Below are 19,457 nucleotides of genomic sequence, written 5' to 3'. Positions count from 1 at the left end.
ATACATTTCCATGGCTTTAAGACACTCAGTTTGTGGTCCTTTGTTGTGACAGTCCTAGGAAACAAATAAACCTCTATACAGAAATACAAAAGACAAACTGGCAGGAAAAACAACCTAGATGTTCCCGCAACCCCTGTGAAAGGATCTAGGAAGAATGATTTTTCTCTATACACTTGGTGATTCCGTTTTCTTCTTCTTTAAACTCCTGGAGCAGAGTTATTGTACGAAGAAGAGCCTTATCTTCTATGACTTTGCATTTGGACCACATAGATAGCTGATCTCCCTTTTAGACAGCGTTTCGGTTGAGGGCAGTGAGGCAAGCACTTAAAATAGCCGGTGTCTGACTCACAGACATAGAAAACCAACGTATGGTTACCAAAAGGGATGAAGGGGGAGGGATAAATTAGGAGTTTAGGATTAACGGGTAGACACTATGATATATAAAATAGGTAAACAACAAGGACCTACTGTAGAGCACAGGGTACTATATGCAATATCCTGAAATAAACCATAATGGAAAAGAATTTGAAATATATATATTTATAATATATAAAAATATATAGTTAGAATACATATAAATATATATTTATATAACTGAATATATATAAAACAATCACTTTGCTGTACACCTGAAACTAACACAATATTGTAAATCAGCTATATTTCAATAAAATAAAATAGTGTGATAAGCCATAATGGAAAAGAATATTAAAAAAAAAGAATGTCTGTATGTGTATAACGGGGTCACTCTGCTATACAGCAGAGATAGGCACAGCATCGTAAATCAACTCTACTTCAATCAAAAACAAAAATAAAATAGACAGTGTTCGAATCGTAGTAGTGCTCCTGGATGCTCTCCAGAATAAAATCAAAGGTCTCCTGTGTCTCACAGCACACTGGTAATGGACAGTCAGTATGAACTTTCTGTAACACACAACTCTCTGGGAGACATGGATTTCACTCCCCACCGTACACCGATTGGTTCCTTGGTTCCAGGAAAGTCTGATTTTTCTAGACCTCAATTCTGCACCTGGTAACAGGCTCAAGAGAATCCCTTACCTCCTGTGTCAAGAGCATCCCTTACCTCCTGTGTCAGGTGGGACACTGAAATAGGTTTATTGTGAACGTTATCTCCATGATGGTTAATGATTCGTTTTATCTACAATCGTACATTAGATGCTCATCTAATGTAAGAGTGTGTGTGTGTGTGTGTGTGTGTGTGTGTGTGTGCGCGTGTGAGAGAGAGAGAGAGGAGAGAGAGGAGAGGGTGGGGGGAGAGGGTAGAAGAGAAAGAGGGGGTGAGATAGAGAGAAGGTTGGGGGAGAAAGGAGAAGGAAGCAGAGAACAAGGAGGAGGGACACAAGCATCCTTTTGTCTGGCAGGAGAAAAGGAGAGTGTCTAGGTGTTGATGAGAATGAATATGTATTGAGGGACTTTTTGCTCTCTGAGCTCCGGATTTTCATTTATGAATATAATATTTTGGGAAAAATGTGTGTGCCGAGGGGGGGAAGTCAAATGGAATAGAGAGAGGATCTCACTGGCAGAGTAACTATAGGATGAAAGCAGAGCTGTAAGTCTGGGTTTTGGTTTCTGGGAGCAAATCTAGAGAAGGCTCTTAATCTCGAGGGATCTTGTTTCCCTTTCATTATTGGCTTGGCTTGTCTCTCTCTGTGGTGTACTGATTGTTTCTTTATAATATCACTCCCCCCCCAAAATATACACACTTACTCTTTATTCCCAAAAGAGGGCTTGGCTCAGAGTAAATTCTAAATAATTACTGGTATCTTTTTCCGTCAATGAATGGATATGCTTATTCTTGGTTGAGATGTTAAAGGTTTTCAGACTCAAAATACCCATTATCCTCAATGATTTTTTTCTGTAAGGGCAGCCATAAATTCTTCTCAATTAGCAGTTTTTCGGCTGATAGAAGCAGCGTAGAGCCTGTCATCTTCTGTAGTTTTTCTCTGAGCGATCTCTATAATTCAGGATGGGATAGAATCATTTGTGTTCAGCTGATTTTTTTTTTCTTTTTTTCTTGCAACGACTGGCATCAAACAAGGAACTGTGTTTTTATTACCTCAGGGTATATATTAAGATGTGTAGCCTGAAATTAAGAAAGCACTCTGGAAATTTACAATTCCTCTGGCTCCTTTTTTTTTTTTTTTTCTTTTCTGAAGACTTATTTATGGTTTTAACAAATGCCTTCCAAGTTACTGTCATCTTTCAGTAGTGAAGGAAGTGCATTGTTATTATAGGTCTGCGTTGATTTGATTTCGGAGTCCGAGTGTTTGTTCCGGCTGAAGGCATTAGGGATGTGTCTGAGAGCGTATTGCGAAACACATTAAAGGGAAGTAAAAAATCCATAGAGTGGCAAAAACAAAATTATTAAATGACCAGACAGTCAGCAAGTGGTGCGTCTTAAAGTGGAATGGGTTCCTTTATTTTTTTTTTTTTTAAAGGAGGTCTCGACTCGAGGGAAGTGTGTGGAAGGAGACAAGGAGTGAGGATTCCTTAGGAAGTTTCTAGATCTGGAGGAGCCTGTGGAAACCCCGCTTCTGTGAGTTAGAGGTTTGACAGCTGAGTATACCAGAGCGTGTTTTTGAATAGACAGACCAGAATTTGCTGGTTGGTCCCATTGCATACTTGCTGGTGAGCTCAGGGAACCTTTCCTAGCCTCAAATTCCCTCTACTCTCAGATTAGACAATGTAAGTAAAGATCCTAGCCCTGACTGTGGTACACAGCAAGCATCTAATGAATAGCAGTTGTATCTGTGATGGCTATCTTTTGAGCCCGTGCTGTGAGACTCAGAATAACGACCCTCCAAAGGTGTCCAGGCCCGAATCCCCAAAACCTGTGAATGTGTTACCTTATGGGACAAAAGGGACTTTGCAGATGTGATTCAGTGAAAGACCTGGAGGTGGGAAGATGTTCCTGTATTATCTGGGTGATTCCCATTGGAAGGGACTTATAAAAGGGAAGCCCCATGGTAAAGACAAGGGTCCTTGGCAAGAAAACAGTCTCTCCTCTAGACTCTCCAGAAGAAAAAAGCCCTGCTGACACCTTAATTTGAGCCCAGTGAAATCCATGTTAGAGTTCCGACCCCCAGAACTCTGAGATAGTCAATGTATGTTCTTTTAAGCCACCAAGCATATGGTAATTTGTTACAGCAGCCATAGAAAACTAATACTCATGCCAAGAAAGGGTAAAGGGATTCCGCATCCCAACGAACCATCCACACGTCAGGTGTGTCTATTCTTCACTGCACGGGTTCACCTGCCTTCCTCTGCCACTCACCTCAATTAAAAATACAGGTGACCCTTTCTCTGCCTGACTGACTTCACTCAGTATGATCGTCTCTAGGTCCACCCATGTTGCTGCAAATGGCATTATTTCAGTCTTTTTCATGGCTGAGTAATATTCCATTGTATACATGCACCACATCTTCTTTATCCATTCCTCTGTTGCTGGACATTTAGGTTGCTTCCATGTCTTGGCTATTGTAGAGTTCTGCTGTGGACACTGGGATGCATGTATCATATAATATCACTTCTATGTGGAATCTTAAAAAAATGACACAAATGAACTTATTTACAAAACAGAAACAGACTCACAGACTTGGAAAACAAACTTACGGTTACCAAAGGGGAAAGCTGGGGGCTCGAGATAAATGAGGAGTTTGGGATTAGCAGATAACACACTACCATATATAAAATAGGTAACCAACAAGGACCCACTGTAGAGCACAGGGAACTCTACTCAATATTATGTGACAACCTAAATGTGAAAGGAATGGATACATGTGTATGTATAACTGATTCACTTTGGTGTACACCTGAAACACAACACTGTAAATCAACTATACTCCAATATAAAATAAAAATTAAATTAAAAAAACACAGCTGACCCTTGAACAACTCGGGTTTGAACTGTGCAGGTCCTCTCATACCATGTGTGAATGAAAAATGTCACCTGCCGTATCTGTAAACAAAGGATGTTGCAGCCGTCAAGTCATCACATTACAGCCACCCCGACGGTGAGCCCTGAGGGAACTCAGGATGGGAAAACACAGGATCCTGGCAGATCAAGACAATGATTTCAGTGAGCCCAGACTCTTGCATCTTCCCACACACAGAGCCCAGACTCTTCCCATCTTCCCACGCTACACTTCTTAACTTGAGATGTCGGGTTTTCTTTAACTAACATTAATCTTTTGACGTCCTGATTACCGGGTCTTTTTTGCAAAAAATCCTATATATCCAGGCTCCTCCCTGACCTCTTTGGAGCTGTCCCTCAGAGCTACCTGAGAGTCCTGGCCCCTAGGCTTGAAGTCCTCAGAAAGTCCACCAAATAAAACATAATTCTTAACATTTAACTTGTGCGTTTGTTTTCAGTCGACACATGGATATTTCTCAATAGTAAATACTACAGCACCCCATGGTCAGGAGTTGGCTGAATCCACAGATATAGTGAAACTACACATATGGGATGGGGGGGGCAACTATAAATTATAGGTGTTGTTCAAGGGTCACATGTAATTCAACCAAACCATCCAGCTGACTTTGACAAAATAATGGCCCATGCAATGCTTACTGAGTGTTTATGCAGCACCCATCATTGCTCTGGGCATTTCAGAGGCAGTCGTTAACTTTATCCCCCAAAGAAACTTCTCCATTTAACGACATTATTATCCCCATTCTACAGCTTGGGAAACTGAGGTGCAGCGAGGTTAAATCAGGAGGCAACACAGCCAGTAACTGGCAGAGGCAGAATAACTCCACGAAGCTTCATACCAGAATGAGAGTGCAAACCACCGCGTGATACCACCTGCTCTCAAAATCTAAAGATGACCTGGGACTGTGATGTTGATGGTGGTCATACCTATAGTATTTGTTGAATTTATTTATAATTGTGCGGCTCACGACCATAGTTATCATCTGTTACCACCCTCTTAAACACTGGGACCGCCTTTCTTGGTGCCCAACCCCAGGGGGAAGTGACCTGCTGAGCTAAACTTCAAACTGATGTGAGAGGAGGTGGAAGGTGCGTCCAGGATGATGTATTACAGCAGGAGAAGGGCGAAGAAATACGAATTCATCTTCCATCTCCGGGTCCAGTGTTTTTTCTACTCCAACGCAGCTGAATGCGTAAGAGGAGAGTCCATCGAATATTTTCGCGTTCCTGCTCCGTCATTTGGGCAACAAGAGGGGTTCCTGGATGCCGATTCCTGGGCGGAGAACCCCACACTGAAATTCCATGGTTCACACCATTGCCTAATGCTGTATGGTTTAGGAGAAACACTTTGCTTCCGTTGCTAGGCAACAAGAGATCGTCATACACATGAAGACAGGTTTAGAACGCTGCCCAATTAAGAGGAGCTTCCTGTCACTCTCAGGGGCTTCGAGGGTTTCCAAGAACCGGGGCTAATTCTCTTTCCTTCCTGAAAATTATAAACAATCCCAATTCTTCATGTATTTTGCAATGATATTTTATTGTTTTGCAAGACCACAAAATATTAAACTGATACGGATAATTACTATTATTCAGTGTATACGTGTGTGTGTGAACATTTTTCTATCAGTGAGCTCGCTGTGTTAACAGCTTGATATATATTATTATCTATGTTTTTCGTAGAGCTCTGTCAGCTGAGTATTACATTTTTTCCACTTTACAGATGAGAAAAGTAAAGTTCAGACAACTTAAGGAACAAAGAGGACATCCCATAACTATTAAATGCCCAAGTAGGAACATAAGCTCAAAATTATATAACTCAAAAAAAACCTCAGAAACCCCCACCCCCAAAAAAACAAATTATATAACACCTTATCCCGTTACATAAGTATTATGCCATAAAAAGTGTCATGATTGCCAGACTTTATTTTCCAGCAAAACTCAGTATGCAGCATTCCTAATGCCAAAAAAAGTGTGATTTAAAAATCTCCACCGTAAATGAACATGTGGATAATCGCTCCAAATAGAATTAATTTTTTAACTTAATATGCCATGAACCATTTTCGCTTTTATTTGCTGTGTCTGTGGTGGGTACTGCATTTTTCTTGTTATTTTCATGCATGATTGAATTACAAGAAAGACGGAACTGAACACTTGCTAAGCAACAGGGTGCTTTTATTTACACAGAGTAAAATGCAGTGGGGAAATCTCAGGCCCTTTTAAAGGAAATCAGCGGTTTTTGGGTTTTACCTCTACTGTGCAGTTTTCTCATGTCATCCACTGCCCGCAAACAAGAGTCAACCACATGGCAGGGATATAAGACAATTAATTCATCTCATACAAATCTCATTCCTATTTCACGTGAATGTCTCAGTATCATTTTACTGCAGTGGTTCTGAGGCAATTATCTTAATGGATTTTCATGCGTAGAATACGTTATTTCACAGTATCTTATCTACTTAATTTTCTCTTATTTCTTAAAAAAAAAAAAAACCAGTCTGTACTTATCAGGTCTCTTTCTGTTGAAAGGGACAGAAACCAAATGGAAACCAGCTTAGGCAAAAAGGGAAGCAGATTACCTTCAGCTGGCTTTGGCTTGATTCAGGCACGTCTGGACAGAGCCCCTCAAACAGTATTGTCAATGCTCTGATTCTTTCTCCATCTCTCAGCTCTCCCTCCTTGCAGGATTTATTTCATTGTGCGTACGGAGTTTTTCTTTGCAGTGGAGAAGATGGCTACTTGCAGTCCTCTCCCACATCGCCCATGGGAAGAGAGAAGAAAGCATTTTCATTCTGTCTCCTGCCATCATCCATGAAAGAATCCTGTTCCTTATTTGGTCGAGGATAGTGGTTTCCAAAGTTTCATCCTTGAAGCAGCGGCATTAAGATCACATGGGAACATGTTAGAGATTCTTGGTCCTGCCCTCAACTTACAGGATCAGAGTTTATGGGGGCTGGGACCCACCAAACTATGTTGTACTTTAAGAAGCCCTCCAGGTCATCCTGACACCCGCCGAATTCTGTGAATTGCGGCTCTAATATCTCCAGCATAACGAAAGTCAGAGTGAGACGTTTGGCCAAGGCTGGGCCACTGTCTCCTTCCTCCAAGGAAGGAGTACTGAAAGTGGAAGGAAGGACTAGTTCTCCAAGAGAAATGGTAATTCTAGATGGCGAAACACAACAGCATGTGCCTACTTGTGGGTGGAACACATGACAACTGGAGCGTCAACACACTCAGGGAAGGCGGCCAGGGAAACCATGCACAGAGACCCATCTTACCTGAGGCGTTCTCTAAGGAAGGGGAGCACAGCCTCATTCCCCAAACGCAAGTTATCTTTGTTCTGTCCATAGGGAGCATCTCCCATGTTTATTCTATTCCATGGATGTGCCTAAGGTGTTGTAGGTTTTCCCTTCCGGAGGCTGTAGAGATGTAACATCCAGTCTCCACTGGTGTGGTTTTGGGTATCTGAAGACTGGGCTCTGTCATGGCCTGAATGGTCCTCCACAAATTCCTATGTTGAAGCCTGAACCCCCAGGACCTCAGAAAGGGACTATATTTAGAGATGGGGTCTTTAAAGAGGTGATGAAGGGAAAATGAGGTCATTAGCGTGAGTCCTAATTGAATAGCACTGCGGTCCTTATAAGAAGAGGAGATCAGGACACAGAGGGACGACCCTGTGAGGACACAGGGAGGAGAAGGCTGTCTACATGCCAAGGCAAGAGGCTTACAAAGGAGACAGATTGTAATAAAAAATAGCTACTCAACTTTTTCCAAAAGGCAAATTTGTGACATACCACATGTTCTATTAATGCTTTAACAAGACCAAACTGGTGGTGAGTATAAACAGTAAAGATACCAGCAGTGTCCTGTACTTAATTGGAAAATATTAGGTATTTCTACTGGTGACAAAAATCAGTCACACTCGATGTTACTGTGGTTTGTTGCCTACAGTGAGAACTGATGGAAATGCTAAATTGCAGTTAGCATTACTGGTCCTTTGTGAATTTTGCTGAATGGAGACACCATCCTTGTAGGGTCTGGCTCCTGGAGCTGTTTTCTCTTTCTGTAGTCTTAGCCTCTCCTCACTCCTTGATCCCATGTCTTAAGTTAAAGACCGTTCCCTTGACCTGCTGTGGACCATCCAGCCTCAGGGTCCATCCCAGGGGGAGTGCTACTGTGAAAAGTCACGTACAAAGAATGGATGTTGTTATGTTCCTTCAAAACTTATAAGTGGATATGCTAACCCACACTACCTCAGGGTGATCTTACTTGATCTTATTTGAAAATAGGGTCTTTGAAGATATAATTGGTAAAGAGAAGGTCATTAGGATGGGTCCTGTTGCAATATGCTTGGCAGCCTTAGAAAAGGGGAAATTTGAAAATACGCATGCACAGCACACCGGGAGGACACACATGAAGACACAAATTGGGGTCATGTGTCTACAAGCCAAGGAACAGAAAGGACTGCCATCAAACCACCAGAAGCCAGAAGACAGGCATGGAACAGATTTTTCCCCACTGCCCTCGGAAGGAACCAAGCCTGCCGACACCTTGATCTCAGCCTTTTGACCTCCAGAACTGTTAGACAATAAGTATACGTTATTTAACCCAATTTGCGGTACTCTGTTACAGCAACCCTAGTAAACTAGTACAGATGTCCTTGTTTTTGAATAGAAAATTTAAAGGATGGAGAGAGAGTAAATGGGAAATCCGAGAGAAGTACAGCCTTCTGGGTAATCTCAGGGTGATCTTAGATTGCAAAAATTTTCATATATTCATGCATAATTGGCTCACAGCATTCATAATACTCTCTCTCTCTCTCCTTCCTTCCTTCCTTCTTCCTTTCCCACTCTCTCCTTGTCATTTCTTACAAAGACAAAGCCACTGTCTTCCACAGTTTTCTCCAAGGGGGAAAAAAATAGGTGGTCATCAAGAACCACCTAAAAATGATAAACTCTGCATAAAAATTCATTTACGATACAAATGCTATTTATATAATTGTGATGGTTAATTTTACGTGTCACTTGGCCAGCCCATGGTAGCCAGATATTTGGTCAAACACTGGTCTAAATGTGGCTGTGAAGGTATTTTTTTTTAGATGAGGTTAACATTTAAATCAGTACACAACGAGTAAAGCAGATTGCCCACCATAGAGTGGGTGGGCCTCATCCAGTCAGTTAAAGGCCTTCGTGCAAAGACTAACTACCGTCCAGAGGAAGAGGGATTTCTACCTCTAGATGCCCTCTGGCCTCAAGCCTGCAACACCAACTCGTCTCAGGATTTGCAGCCTACTGGTCTGCCCTGCAGATTTAGGACTTGCCAGTCCCCACAATCACGTGAGCCAATTCCTTAAAAATCTCTGTCTTTCTCTCTGCCTACCTTTGTTTCTGTCTCTGTGTGCCTCTCTCTCCACCTACTGTTATACCCTATTGGTTCCATTCTCTCTGGAGAACCCTGACTAATACAACATTTCACTTATTACCCTACAATTTCCATATTTCCCAAAGCATCGGGCACCACGTTTAAGATTTTCTGGACGATCCTGCATTATAAGGTTTTGTGTGGACCCTGAAGCATGGGGTGACAGGGCAGGAATCGGATTCCAACTCCAGTGGGGAGAATACCTAATGGTAACATGGGACAGAAGAGGGAATTATGTAGGGTTTAAACAATGAACCTTGCACACTTCACCTGGGAAAGTGTTTCTCTCTGTTCTTGTGCATTCCTGGATTTTAATTCCACTGTTCATTAAACAAGGCTTTATGGTTTTCTATCCGTGTCGCCGTGAAGCAATTTTTTAAGCTACGAACGCATCTGCTCTGTCAATGCACTTTTAAAGATGGAAAAATGAAGACAAATGGGCAATTCTGCATAAACGTTCTTATCTTGGTGGTAGTGGACTTGATGTATGTCAGAAAGAGAATCCGCTGCTAACTTTCCTTATCTGTGTGGGGCACAGGAAAACGCAACCTTTTCAGGATAACTCAGCCCTTAGCAACTTTGTCAAATAAGTGAGTTGGTCTTGGTGCCCTTCCTTTTTTTTTTTTTTTCCATGTTTCCTCATATGTCACAGGTGTGAGCCTCTTTCTCCTTCTTAGCTAAATCACATGGGATTCTTGCTATGATCTGACTTTTGCAGTTAGGTAGAGTCCAACCCCAAATGGAATAGTCTTTTGCTGCAAGACCTCAGGCAAAGTACTTAATTTTAGTCTTTAAAATGATAGAGGACAGAAGCAAAGGAGGGTGTGTTGTCTTAATGTGACTTTAAAATTCTACGTGATTAAAATGAACTGTACAGAGACATGGGGTTCACTGCCTCAGGACACCCTGTCTACCTTCTCTGATAAGTGAGACTCAGTTGCCATTTCCACTGAGGTTGGATTGGCCCACCTGGATCTTTTCCAGATACTTTCAATGAATCTCACTCTCATTCCCCTGATATAAAGAATCATCTCCTTATTCCAAGAAAGACATCATCAACGGGAGGAGATTTACCTGTAGGGAAGGTTGTCTGCTCACTGGCCCTGCTCTGAGTTACACCTTTACCTGTGGGCTATGTCATCTTCCTGCAGACTACCTGTCCACCAATGCTATTATACTCTAAGCCTTGGGGGAAAAGAAACAAAACAAAACTATTTCCCTTGGACCTTCTTAATCTAGGTGGGAGTAGGCAGAATTCCCCCCCAAAGCTTTCTACTTCATAAGGGAACCCCAGACGTAGATAACATTTTAATTTCACGCTGTAAAAACGTATTTACTGTTTTTCTTTGCCCCATTTCCCACAAATTTCTTATGCAATGTGCACTTAGATGACAGCCAGTCTGACTCAAGGAAAGGTGGTAACGATTTTAACTCCAGGAAAGAAAAACACACAAGAAGATCACACATCTATAACATCTTCACCTGCAGAACTGGATACTAACCAGTTAACCCACCACCTGAAGTCCTTTTGAAATGACATGGAGTACTGGAGCTAAATTCATTCCCTAAAAATAAATCCAGCATTTAGTTCCCCTTCATTTCAGTTAAAATAATATTATGAAGGGAGTTACCTATGATATAAATATGTATGTTTTTTTCCTATAACATGTTATTTATTGAGTTCCTACTGTACGATATAAATATGTATGTTCTTTCCCTATAACATGTTGTTTATTGAGAATTAAGCCCCATTAAATCCTAAAAATAAAGCGTACTGTGGCTTAAAGCTGGATTGTTCCATGATCTCGGATGCATGTTTATTAAGAACAATTTGTCTTCTTGCTCCGGGAGATAGGTTGCAAATGTTAAGATAAGCTCCCTGAGGCTCCTGGAACATATAAAGCAATGTGCACACATCGTGTGTGTGAGGCTGGATGGATTTTCACTAACTCAACACACCAGCATCCCAGAAGCCCCTCATCCCCTGCCGGCTGCACCCCGTTTCAAAGACAAGCACTGGGCTGACGTCTGACGACACAGGTTCCTTTGCCTGTTTCTACGGTCCGGCAAGTGGCATCACGCGTGTGCGCTGCTTGTGTTGCACAGCACGTCTGTGAGCACTGCCTGTGGGAATGTGTGCACAGATCACTCCTCTCACCGCAACACAGTATCCGCTGTGCAATATACGGCTTCATCCAGCCTACTGCTGACGGGCACTGGGGTAACTTGCAGTTTCAGCTGTTACCAATACGCGTTGTGTGTTTAATCAGCTTTTAGTGCCTCCCTTTGCAAAAGGAATAGACCGGCAAGGTTCACCCAGAGAAAGCGTCAAACACGGAAAACCGAGAGTAAAACAGAGGGTCTCAAAGGGCCTCGGATGCAGGCAGCAGAGCAAAGTAAGACTAAAATGAGTATCTTCAGAGGGACAAGGGCAGGTCCACAAAGGAAACAACGAATGAAATTCAGGGAAGCGTTTCTAAGGAGCTCTTAGAAATTAAACCTGTGGGAGCACAGGTTTTAAAATTAAATAGGATGAGGGGAAGACAGAGTTGAGGAAATCTTCCAGAGAGTTAAGAGAGAGGGACAAAAGGGAAGAAAACACAAGCACATCAGCTGGTCGACCCGAGATGTCCAACGTCTGAATAATAGGAATTCAGGGAGACCAGAGGAAACTAAGGGCAGAAAATTATGCAAAAGAACAATAAAAGAGAACATTCCGGAACTGAATACATTAGTTTCCACACTGAGAGGCTTCGGGAAGGGCCAAATGAATGAGAAAAGACCCCAAACTAAGACAAATCGAGGCCTTAAATGCTTGCCATGGGGCCGTCACAGGGCACGCGAGGTCGGGAGGCCGGTGGCGTCCACCTTCTACACAGCAGCCCAGAAGCTGGACGACGCCCCAGTACAGAGGGCAAACGTACTCCCACCTGCAGTTCAGGCCCAGTCGAGTCATCATCCAGGATGAGTGGAAAACATTTTAAAGGGTATGTAGGAGGAGATGTATGTATGTATACGTATAGCTGATTCACTTCGTTGTACAGCAGAAACTAACACAGCATTGTAAAGCAATTGTACTCCAATAAAGATGTTAAAAAATAAAGGGTATGTAAAATACAATACTTCTGGACACTGAGGTCTCAAAAATTCTGCCTCCCCACATACACAGTTATGAAGAAGCGCCCTCCACCCCCTGAGAATGCAGTCGGCTACATGAGGGCACAAGCCAGGGAGGGAGAGGCATAGGGACCCCAGAGCCCAGGATGTACCCAGGACCGACTGAGGAGACAGGGCAGCGCCAGGTAAGCACCCCGGGGGTCCGGGGCTGTCATCCATTTAAATTGGAGGATTACCTGATGTGTTTGAATGATAATAACAACAATTTAGCAAACATAAAATAGGGCAATTCCAGGGGGAAAACTGCATAAGAAAACCATGTGACTTGGCTGCGAGCGCATCCACGCACCCGGAGCAATACAGGTGCAGGACATTGATTTAACCCGAAACTGTGATGTAACCACAGGGCAAGACATGAAGTGGGTGCGAGAAGTGCGTGCGTGAAGTAGTGGGACATAAAAAGCTACACCCTGATCCTATAAAGACGACCTCAGCAGACAAGGCTTAACACCCAAGTGGCCTGCATCAGCAGTTCTGTCCCTGAGACCAAGAAGGACACACATCTGAAAAGGCTGAAAAGGAGTTACCGCAGGGGAGGGGACCTGGGTAGGACAGGGCACAAGATCTTTGTTCCAAGCTTGATGTGCTACAATCTGAATTTTTAGGCTCTACACATTTTACTGTGTTAAGTAAGTCCAGAAAAAGTCTCTATTCACAATTCAGTAAAATAAGATATAACCAATACAATTCAAGAAAATAAGATGTAACCAAATGTCCCTTCGCCTGGACATTTTCAAGCTCTCTCTGAAGCAACGTCTGGATCAAAGAAATCAAAACCCACATTTGGAATAGCCAGCTAGACTAAAAACAGTACATCGGAGCTAAAATTCCTCAGAGAAGGATTCCCAGTCTTAAAGATTTAGGTTAATACAACAGGAAGCAATGAACACAATTATACTATATATGCCTCCAATTCTGATACCAATTCCAATGTCTGTGCTTTTGTAACACAAGACCACACCGTTCTCCAACACCAGCTAGGGGTCCTGCAATCCAGTTCCAGCTCTCTCTACGTGTAGGGAACATCAGGTTGAGCGTTCAATCCCACGAGATGCCCCCTGACCCCAGGCCCCAATGGCAAGTCCAGCTTGTCACCTGCGCCTCTGTCCTGCCGGCCGCAGATTGGAGGTTGCCACGACCCCCTCGTCAGGTTCGGTTAATTTGTGAGCACGGCTCACAGAACTCAGAGAAACCTGCTACCCACGAGATGACGGATTTCTCATCAAAGCAGGTAACTCAAAGCAGCTGGAAGGAAGACGCGCACAGGGCAAGGCCTGGGCTGTGAAAGACAAGGCAACGGGTTCCAAATGGAGTCTTTTACGCGAAGCCCCACGTCACAAAACTTAGACGTAACCGCGGTCTCGGCTCGCCCAGCAATGGGGTCTCCAAGGCAACCACCGGCCCCTGCCTGGAAGGCCCTGTGGCCCCCCCCTCAAGGACGGCGCCCTCGCCATGTAACCAAGCCGATTTTCCGCCCACTCCTTCTGCCTCTCAAGGTCCTTTGTCGTGCTCAGCTCGTCCGCTCCTTTGCCGCCGGCTAACTGCGTGCCGCCCATCTCACGAGCGGAAAACAAGCCCATCGGAGCTTTCAAACGCACTCAGCTGAATTCTGTTGTTTTAACAGCGCCAGGGCACGGGGGCCTCACGCCCCTCCGCCCCAAGCCCACACCTCTGCCCATATCGCCGGGTGCTCACCCACCAGGAACCCCTTCGCGCCCTCACGCTGGGCGTTTAACGGAGGCCTCATGACCCGCGCAGGGCTGATTCAGCCACTGGCCGCTGGGGACGGCACTCACTATCCAGCCCCTCCGCCCTCCTCCCCTGCACCGGGCTGGGTGAGGGAACCGAAAACCTTCCAGGCCCGTAATCACTTCTACTTATCAGCCTCCATCCTTAAGGGACCCCGGGGCTTTGCAGGAGTCACCTCAGGGGCAGAAAGACAGCCTCCGCCCACTGGTCACGCAGGAAGTTCCAAGGGTGTTAGGAGCTCCGGGCCAGGCATGGGGACAGAGACCAAATCCGCACTCCTTAGGATAAATCACGATATCACCATCCCACGCGAGAGCTTAGAAAAGGACTAAAGGATCCCGGGCGGTTCTTTTCGATCCTCCGGCCCGTGAGCCGAACCTGCCCAAGAGCGGGGCTTACCTTCCAGTCCCCGGGGCGTCAGGGCGCAAGCTGGGGGTGCCGGGCGTGGGAATCTGGTGATTCTCCACCTGGTCTGGGTGTGGCCAGGATCCGTCCCTCCCGGTCTGCGTGGCCGACCTGGGTGATGACACAGGTGACACTGGAAGCGCCGGGACTTCCTCCTGGCTCTCTCTGGACCACCTGCCGGGAACCCCTTGGTCTGCCAAGGACTCCAGACCGTGATGAGCAGCTGTCACCTGCGGCCACACCGGCAGCGACTGGCCAGGCAGTGAGGGGGCCACCCTGACCGTGGGCCCTGCGGCTCCCGCAGGCGAGCCAGAGCCAAATCTGCCTGCGGCCTTGGGAGGCGCCCAGCCGGAGCCGCCCAGCGAGCTTCCCCGGGACCCTCGGAAAGGGCGGGAGACAGTCACTGTTTCTGGCCTGAGCGTCTGGGTTCTGGAGCGGTGGGTTCTGGGCATGGAGAGACTGGGAAACCTGCTCACGCGCAGAGCCGCTCGCAAGCCGCCACCCGAGGCCTGCGATTCGGCACTTCAACAAGATCCAACAAGATCCAGGTGATGCCGAGATCCAGGTGAAGCCTATCGTGGTCCGCGAGGACCACGAGCACCCGGCCCCGGCCCCGCCCCCAGAGGAGGCGGCCGCGCGCGCGCACCCCTTATATGCCCGCCGCCCGGCGTCAGGGCAGCCTGCGGGCAGCACGGCCGAGGACACCGGCGGCGGTGACAACGTGAACGCCAGGCCGGACGCGGCGGACGCACGGTGGACTCCAGAAGGTCCTGTGACCCAGAGCATGCCGGTGAGTGCTGGTTCCGCTTCATTCAGAGCTGGCTCCCAGGACCCCGCAAGGGTCTGCGAGTTCTGGGTCCGTTTTATGCAGCGTTTGCTTGGCGGACTCTGGAAGGGCCTGCGGTTTCTGGGTCTGTTTTACAAAGAGTTTACGAGTTCTGGGTCCGCTTTACGCAGAGTTTGCTCCGCGGACTCTGGAAGGGCCTGCGAGTTCTGGGTCCATTTTACGCAGCGTTTGCTTGGCGGACTCTGGAAGGGCCTGCGGTTTCTGGGTCCGTTTTACGCAGAGTTTACGAGTTCTGGGTCCGTTTTACGCAGAGTTTGCTCCGCGGACTCTGGAAGGGCCTGCGAGTTCTGGGTTTGTTTTACGCAGCGTTTGCTTGGCGGACTCTGGAAGGCTCTGCGAGTTCTGGGTCCGTTTTATGCAGCGTTTGCTCGGCGGACTCTGGAAGGTTCTGAGTTCTGGTTGCGTTTTACGCAGTTTACTCCGCGGACTCCGGAAGGTTCTGGGAGCCGCAAGGCTTAAGGGCAAGGGCAGAAACGCCCTGTTCTGGGGTCAAGGCCGGCGGGCAGGCTCTCGGGAGGCCCGGGGACAGGAGCGGGGGGGAAGTGGGTGACACCGTCAGGACCGCTGGCGACATCACAGCCCAGAGGCGGGCTCAGACATCCTCAGGCGGCCGGGCGAGCTGGGCCTGGGCGGGAGGACGGGCCCCGGACTGCGCTGGCGCTGGCTTCCGGCTGTGCGGGGGGCGGGCTTGGGGGTGGAGCCGACAGGCAGCCGGAGGTCACACCCGGGGGCCTGAGACGAGGAAACTAGGGCGTCGTGCCCCTCGGGCTCGCCGCAGCGCTGGCCTTTGGATGACCTGGGGCAGCCGGGGATTTCGGATCGCTGGACACCGTTTCAGGGTGCAGCCGTCTCCACGGCAGGTGTTGATCCAGCCTCGAGGGTCTGGGGGGCGGGTCCTGGGGAAGGCGCTCATCTGCTCCCCGATGGAGACCCCAGAGCAGGCTTTTAGCACCGACTAGATTCCTTTTAGGAGAGTCTTCCAAACATGAGTGGAAGACGGCCTCCTTGTTGGACCCGCTCAGAATTGGCCACTTAGCTGTTTGCTGTTAAAGTCTGAGAACTAACCCTGCAGCCGCCTGAGCTCTGCAGGCCCAGCCTCTTGGGTGGGGGCTGGGTCCTTGCCGTGGAGCCCGGGCCGCGCACAGGTGGCCTGGCTCAGCATCCCTGCCCCCCAGACGGCAGACCCACAGCTGAGTCACTCAGTTACGGGCGTGTCGGAGTTAGCTGGGCCGCTGGGCAAATACCACGCGCACAGCGGCTGAAACAACAGCTGTTTATTCTCTCCCAGTCCCGGAGGCTGGAATCTGAGATCCAGGTGTCGGCAGGGCTGGTTCCTCCTGAGGCCTCTGTCCTTGCTGTGTAGACGGCTGTCTCCTCCCTGTGTCCTCACGTGGTCATCCCTCTGTGTGTGTCTGGGTCCTGATCTCTTCTCATAAGGACACCAGTCCTAGGGTATCAAGACCCACCGTAATGACCTCATTTTACCGTAATCACCTCTTTAAAGTCCCTCATCTCCAAATACAGCCCCATTCTGAGGTCCTGGGGCTTAGGGCTTCAGCATGTAAACTTGGGGGTGGACACAATTCAGCCCGTACCACTGCTGTTTAACTAGGGTTGCCAGATTTAGCAAATAAAAACACATGATGCCCAGTTAAAACTGAATTTCAGGTAAGCAGCGCATTTTCTGTAGTTCCCCTGAAATTCAGGTTAAGCTAAGTGTCCTGTGTTTTATCTGGCAACCTTGGGCTTAACAAACTACTCCAGACTCGGTGGCTTAAAATCACAAGCACTAACGATTGCTCACAGAGTCTACAGGTCAATGGTTTGGCTCAGCCGGCTGTAGGTGGGTCTTGGATGACCTTGGCCAGGACAGCTGGCCTCTCCTCCACAGGGTCTGTCATCCACCAGCAGGTTGACTCAGGTCTGTGAGCCAAGAGGAGGTGACCACTGCGGGGCCCTCGGGCCTGGCCTCAGAATTGGCACGTGGAAACTTCAGCCACGTTTTGCGAGTCAGATCAAGTCATAGCCCAGGCTCCAGGGGTGGGGAGGTGGACCCTGTATCCTTACGGGAGGGTGAGTAGATGGAATCTTTAGGGCGTAACAGGGAGGAATAAGGATCGGGGGACACTTTTGTAATCAATCTACCCTAGCAGCCTTCGAGCTGCCCAAACTCAGTCCCTGATGACTGCCACATGGGGATGGGTAGAGAGTCTGGACACAGCAAAGTGGGAGCCGTAGTCACAGGGGTGGGGGGAATGGCCCTCAGGTTGGCAGGGCTCATGATTTCTCCAAAGCCCGGAGGTGCTGCTCTGGGATGGGAGAAGTTATCAGTCGCAACTAATTACAGGCACACCTTGGAGAGCTGCCAGTTCGGTTCCAGACGACCTCAATATAGTGACTATCTCAATACATCAACTCATATGAATTTTTCGGTTTCCCAGTGCGTGTAAAAGTCATGTTGACATGATCCTGTAGTTGATGCAATGTGCAGTGGTATCAGAAAAACAATGTTCTTGTCTTAATTGAAAAATACTTCAAATTTTTAAATTTACTTGTTAATTGAAGTATAGTTGATTTACAGTGTTTCAAGTGTGCAGCAAAGTGATTCAGTTATACATACATATATATTCTTTCTCAGTTACTTCTCCCTTGTAGCTTATTACAAGATGTTGAGTAGAGTTCCCTGTGTATACAGTAGGTCCTTGTTGCTTATCTGTCTTATACATAGTCGTGTGTATCTGTTAATCCCAAACTCCTAGTTTATCCCTACCGCCCCTTTCCCCTTTGGTAACCTTAAGTTTGTTTTCTATGTCTGTGAGTCTGTTTCTGTTTTGTAAGTGAGTTCATTTGTATCATTTTTTAAGATTCCACATAAAAGTGATATTATATGATATTTGTCTTTCTCTGACTTAGTATGATCATCTCTAGGTCCACCCATGTCTCTACATATCACCCAATTTCACTCCTCTATATGGCTGAGTAATATTCCATTGTGTATATGTGTACCGCATCTTCTTTATCCATTCATCTCTTGATGGACACTTAGGTTGCTTCCATGTCCTGGCGATTGTGCATAGAGCTGCTATGAACATTGGGGTGCATGTATCTTTTCAAATTAGTGGTTTTGTTTTTTCCAGATACATACCCAGGAGTGGGGTTGCTGGATCATATGGTAGCTCTATTTTTAGTTTTTTAAGGAACCTGCATACTGTTTTCCATAGGGGCTGCACCAATTTACATACCTGCCAACAGTGTAGGAGGGTTCCCTTCTCTAGTTTTGGACATTATGTTAAGACAGATCATTTTTTTAGGATCTCTTTTTGCATGTCCCATTTCTTTCTTTTTTATGGTCTTTACATGGACTTAGATTTTCTTCTGTTAGGTCAATGGCAGAGAACCCAGACCCTGAAAAAGATTCTCAACCAGATTTTGAAACTTTGACATAGTCAGAAAACATAAAGGTGTTTAAAAGAAGTTGGGGTGCTGTTTTAGAAGTAATCACCATGGGTCTAAACATACTATTTTGATATTAATTTGGTTTGACATGTTCTATTGTTTAGAATCTCCTGATTTCTACAAAGATCATGAGTTCCAGAATTAGCCATGAATTGGCCACCTATACTGTGTGTTTAGTATCTTAAAAAAAGAAAAAGATGAATCTGTATTCTGCTTTTATTGATTTGCGTATTTTGGATATTTCATCTAAGTGGAGTTATACAGTATTTGTCCTTTTGTGCCTGGTCTGTTTGGGGATCGGGGGCAGTGGAAAATGTGGAGTCATTGCTTAATTCTTTGGGGTGGTGAAAAAGTTTTGGAAATAGTGGTGATGATTGGACAAGACTATGGATGTAATTAGTGCCATAGAATAGTGCACTTAAAAATTTTTTATTTTACATACATTTTACCACA

At 46.1% G+C, this 19,457-nt stretch overlaps 1 long non-coding RNA gene across 1 annotated transcript in view; it reads left to right on the top strand.

Moving 5' to 3' along the window:
• The first annotated feature begins 15,366 nt into the window (after positions 1–15,366).
• Positions 15,367–19,457, top strand: part of LOC114905555 — a 219,491-nt gene continuing 215,400 nt past the window's right edge. Inside the window, exon 1 of the long non-coding RNA XR_003796300.1 lies at positions 15,367–15,491. This is a non-coding gene — a long non-coding RNA (uncharacterized LOC114905555). The remainder of the gene's footprint in view (positions 15,492–19,457) is intronic.

This window comes from Monodon monoceros, unplaced genomic scaffold (assembly GCF_005190385.1).
Source record: "Monodon monoceros isolate NGI ecotype Baffin Bay Population unplaced genomic scaffold, NGI_Narwhal_1 Super_Scaffold_22, whole genome shotgun sequence".
Lineage (NCBI taxonomy): Eukaryota > Metazoa > Chordata > Mammalia > Artiodactyla > Monodontidae > Monodon > Monodon monoceros.
Note: the sequence above shows the minus strand (reverse complement) of the source record. Positions and strands in the feature narration are given on the sequence as shown.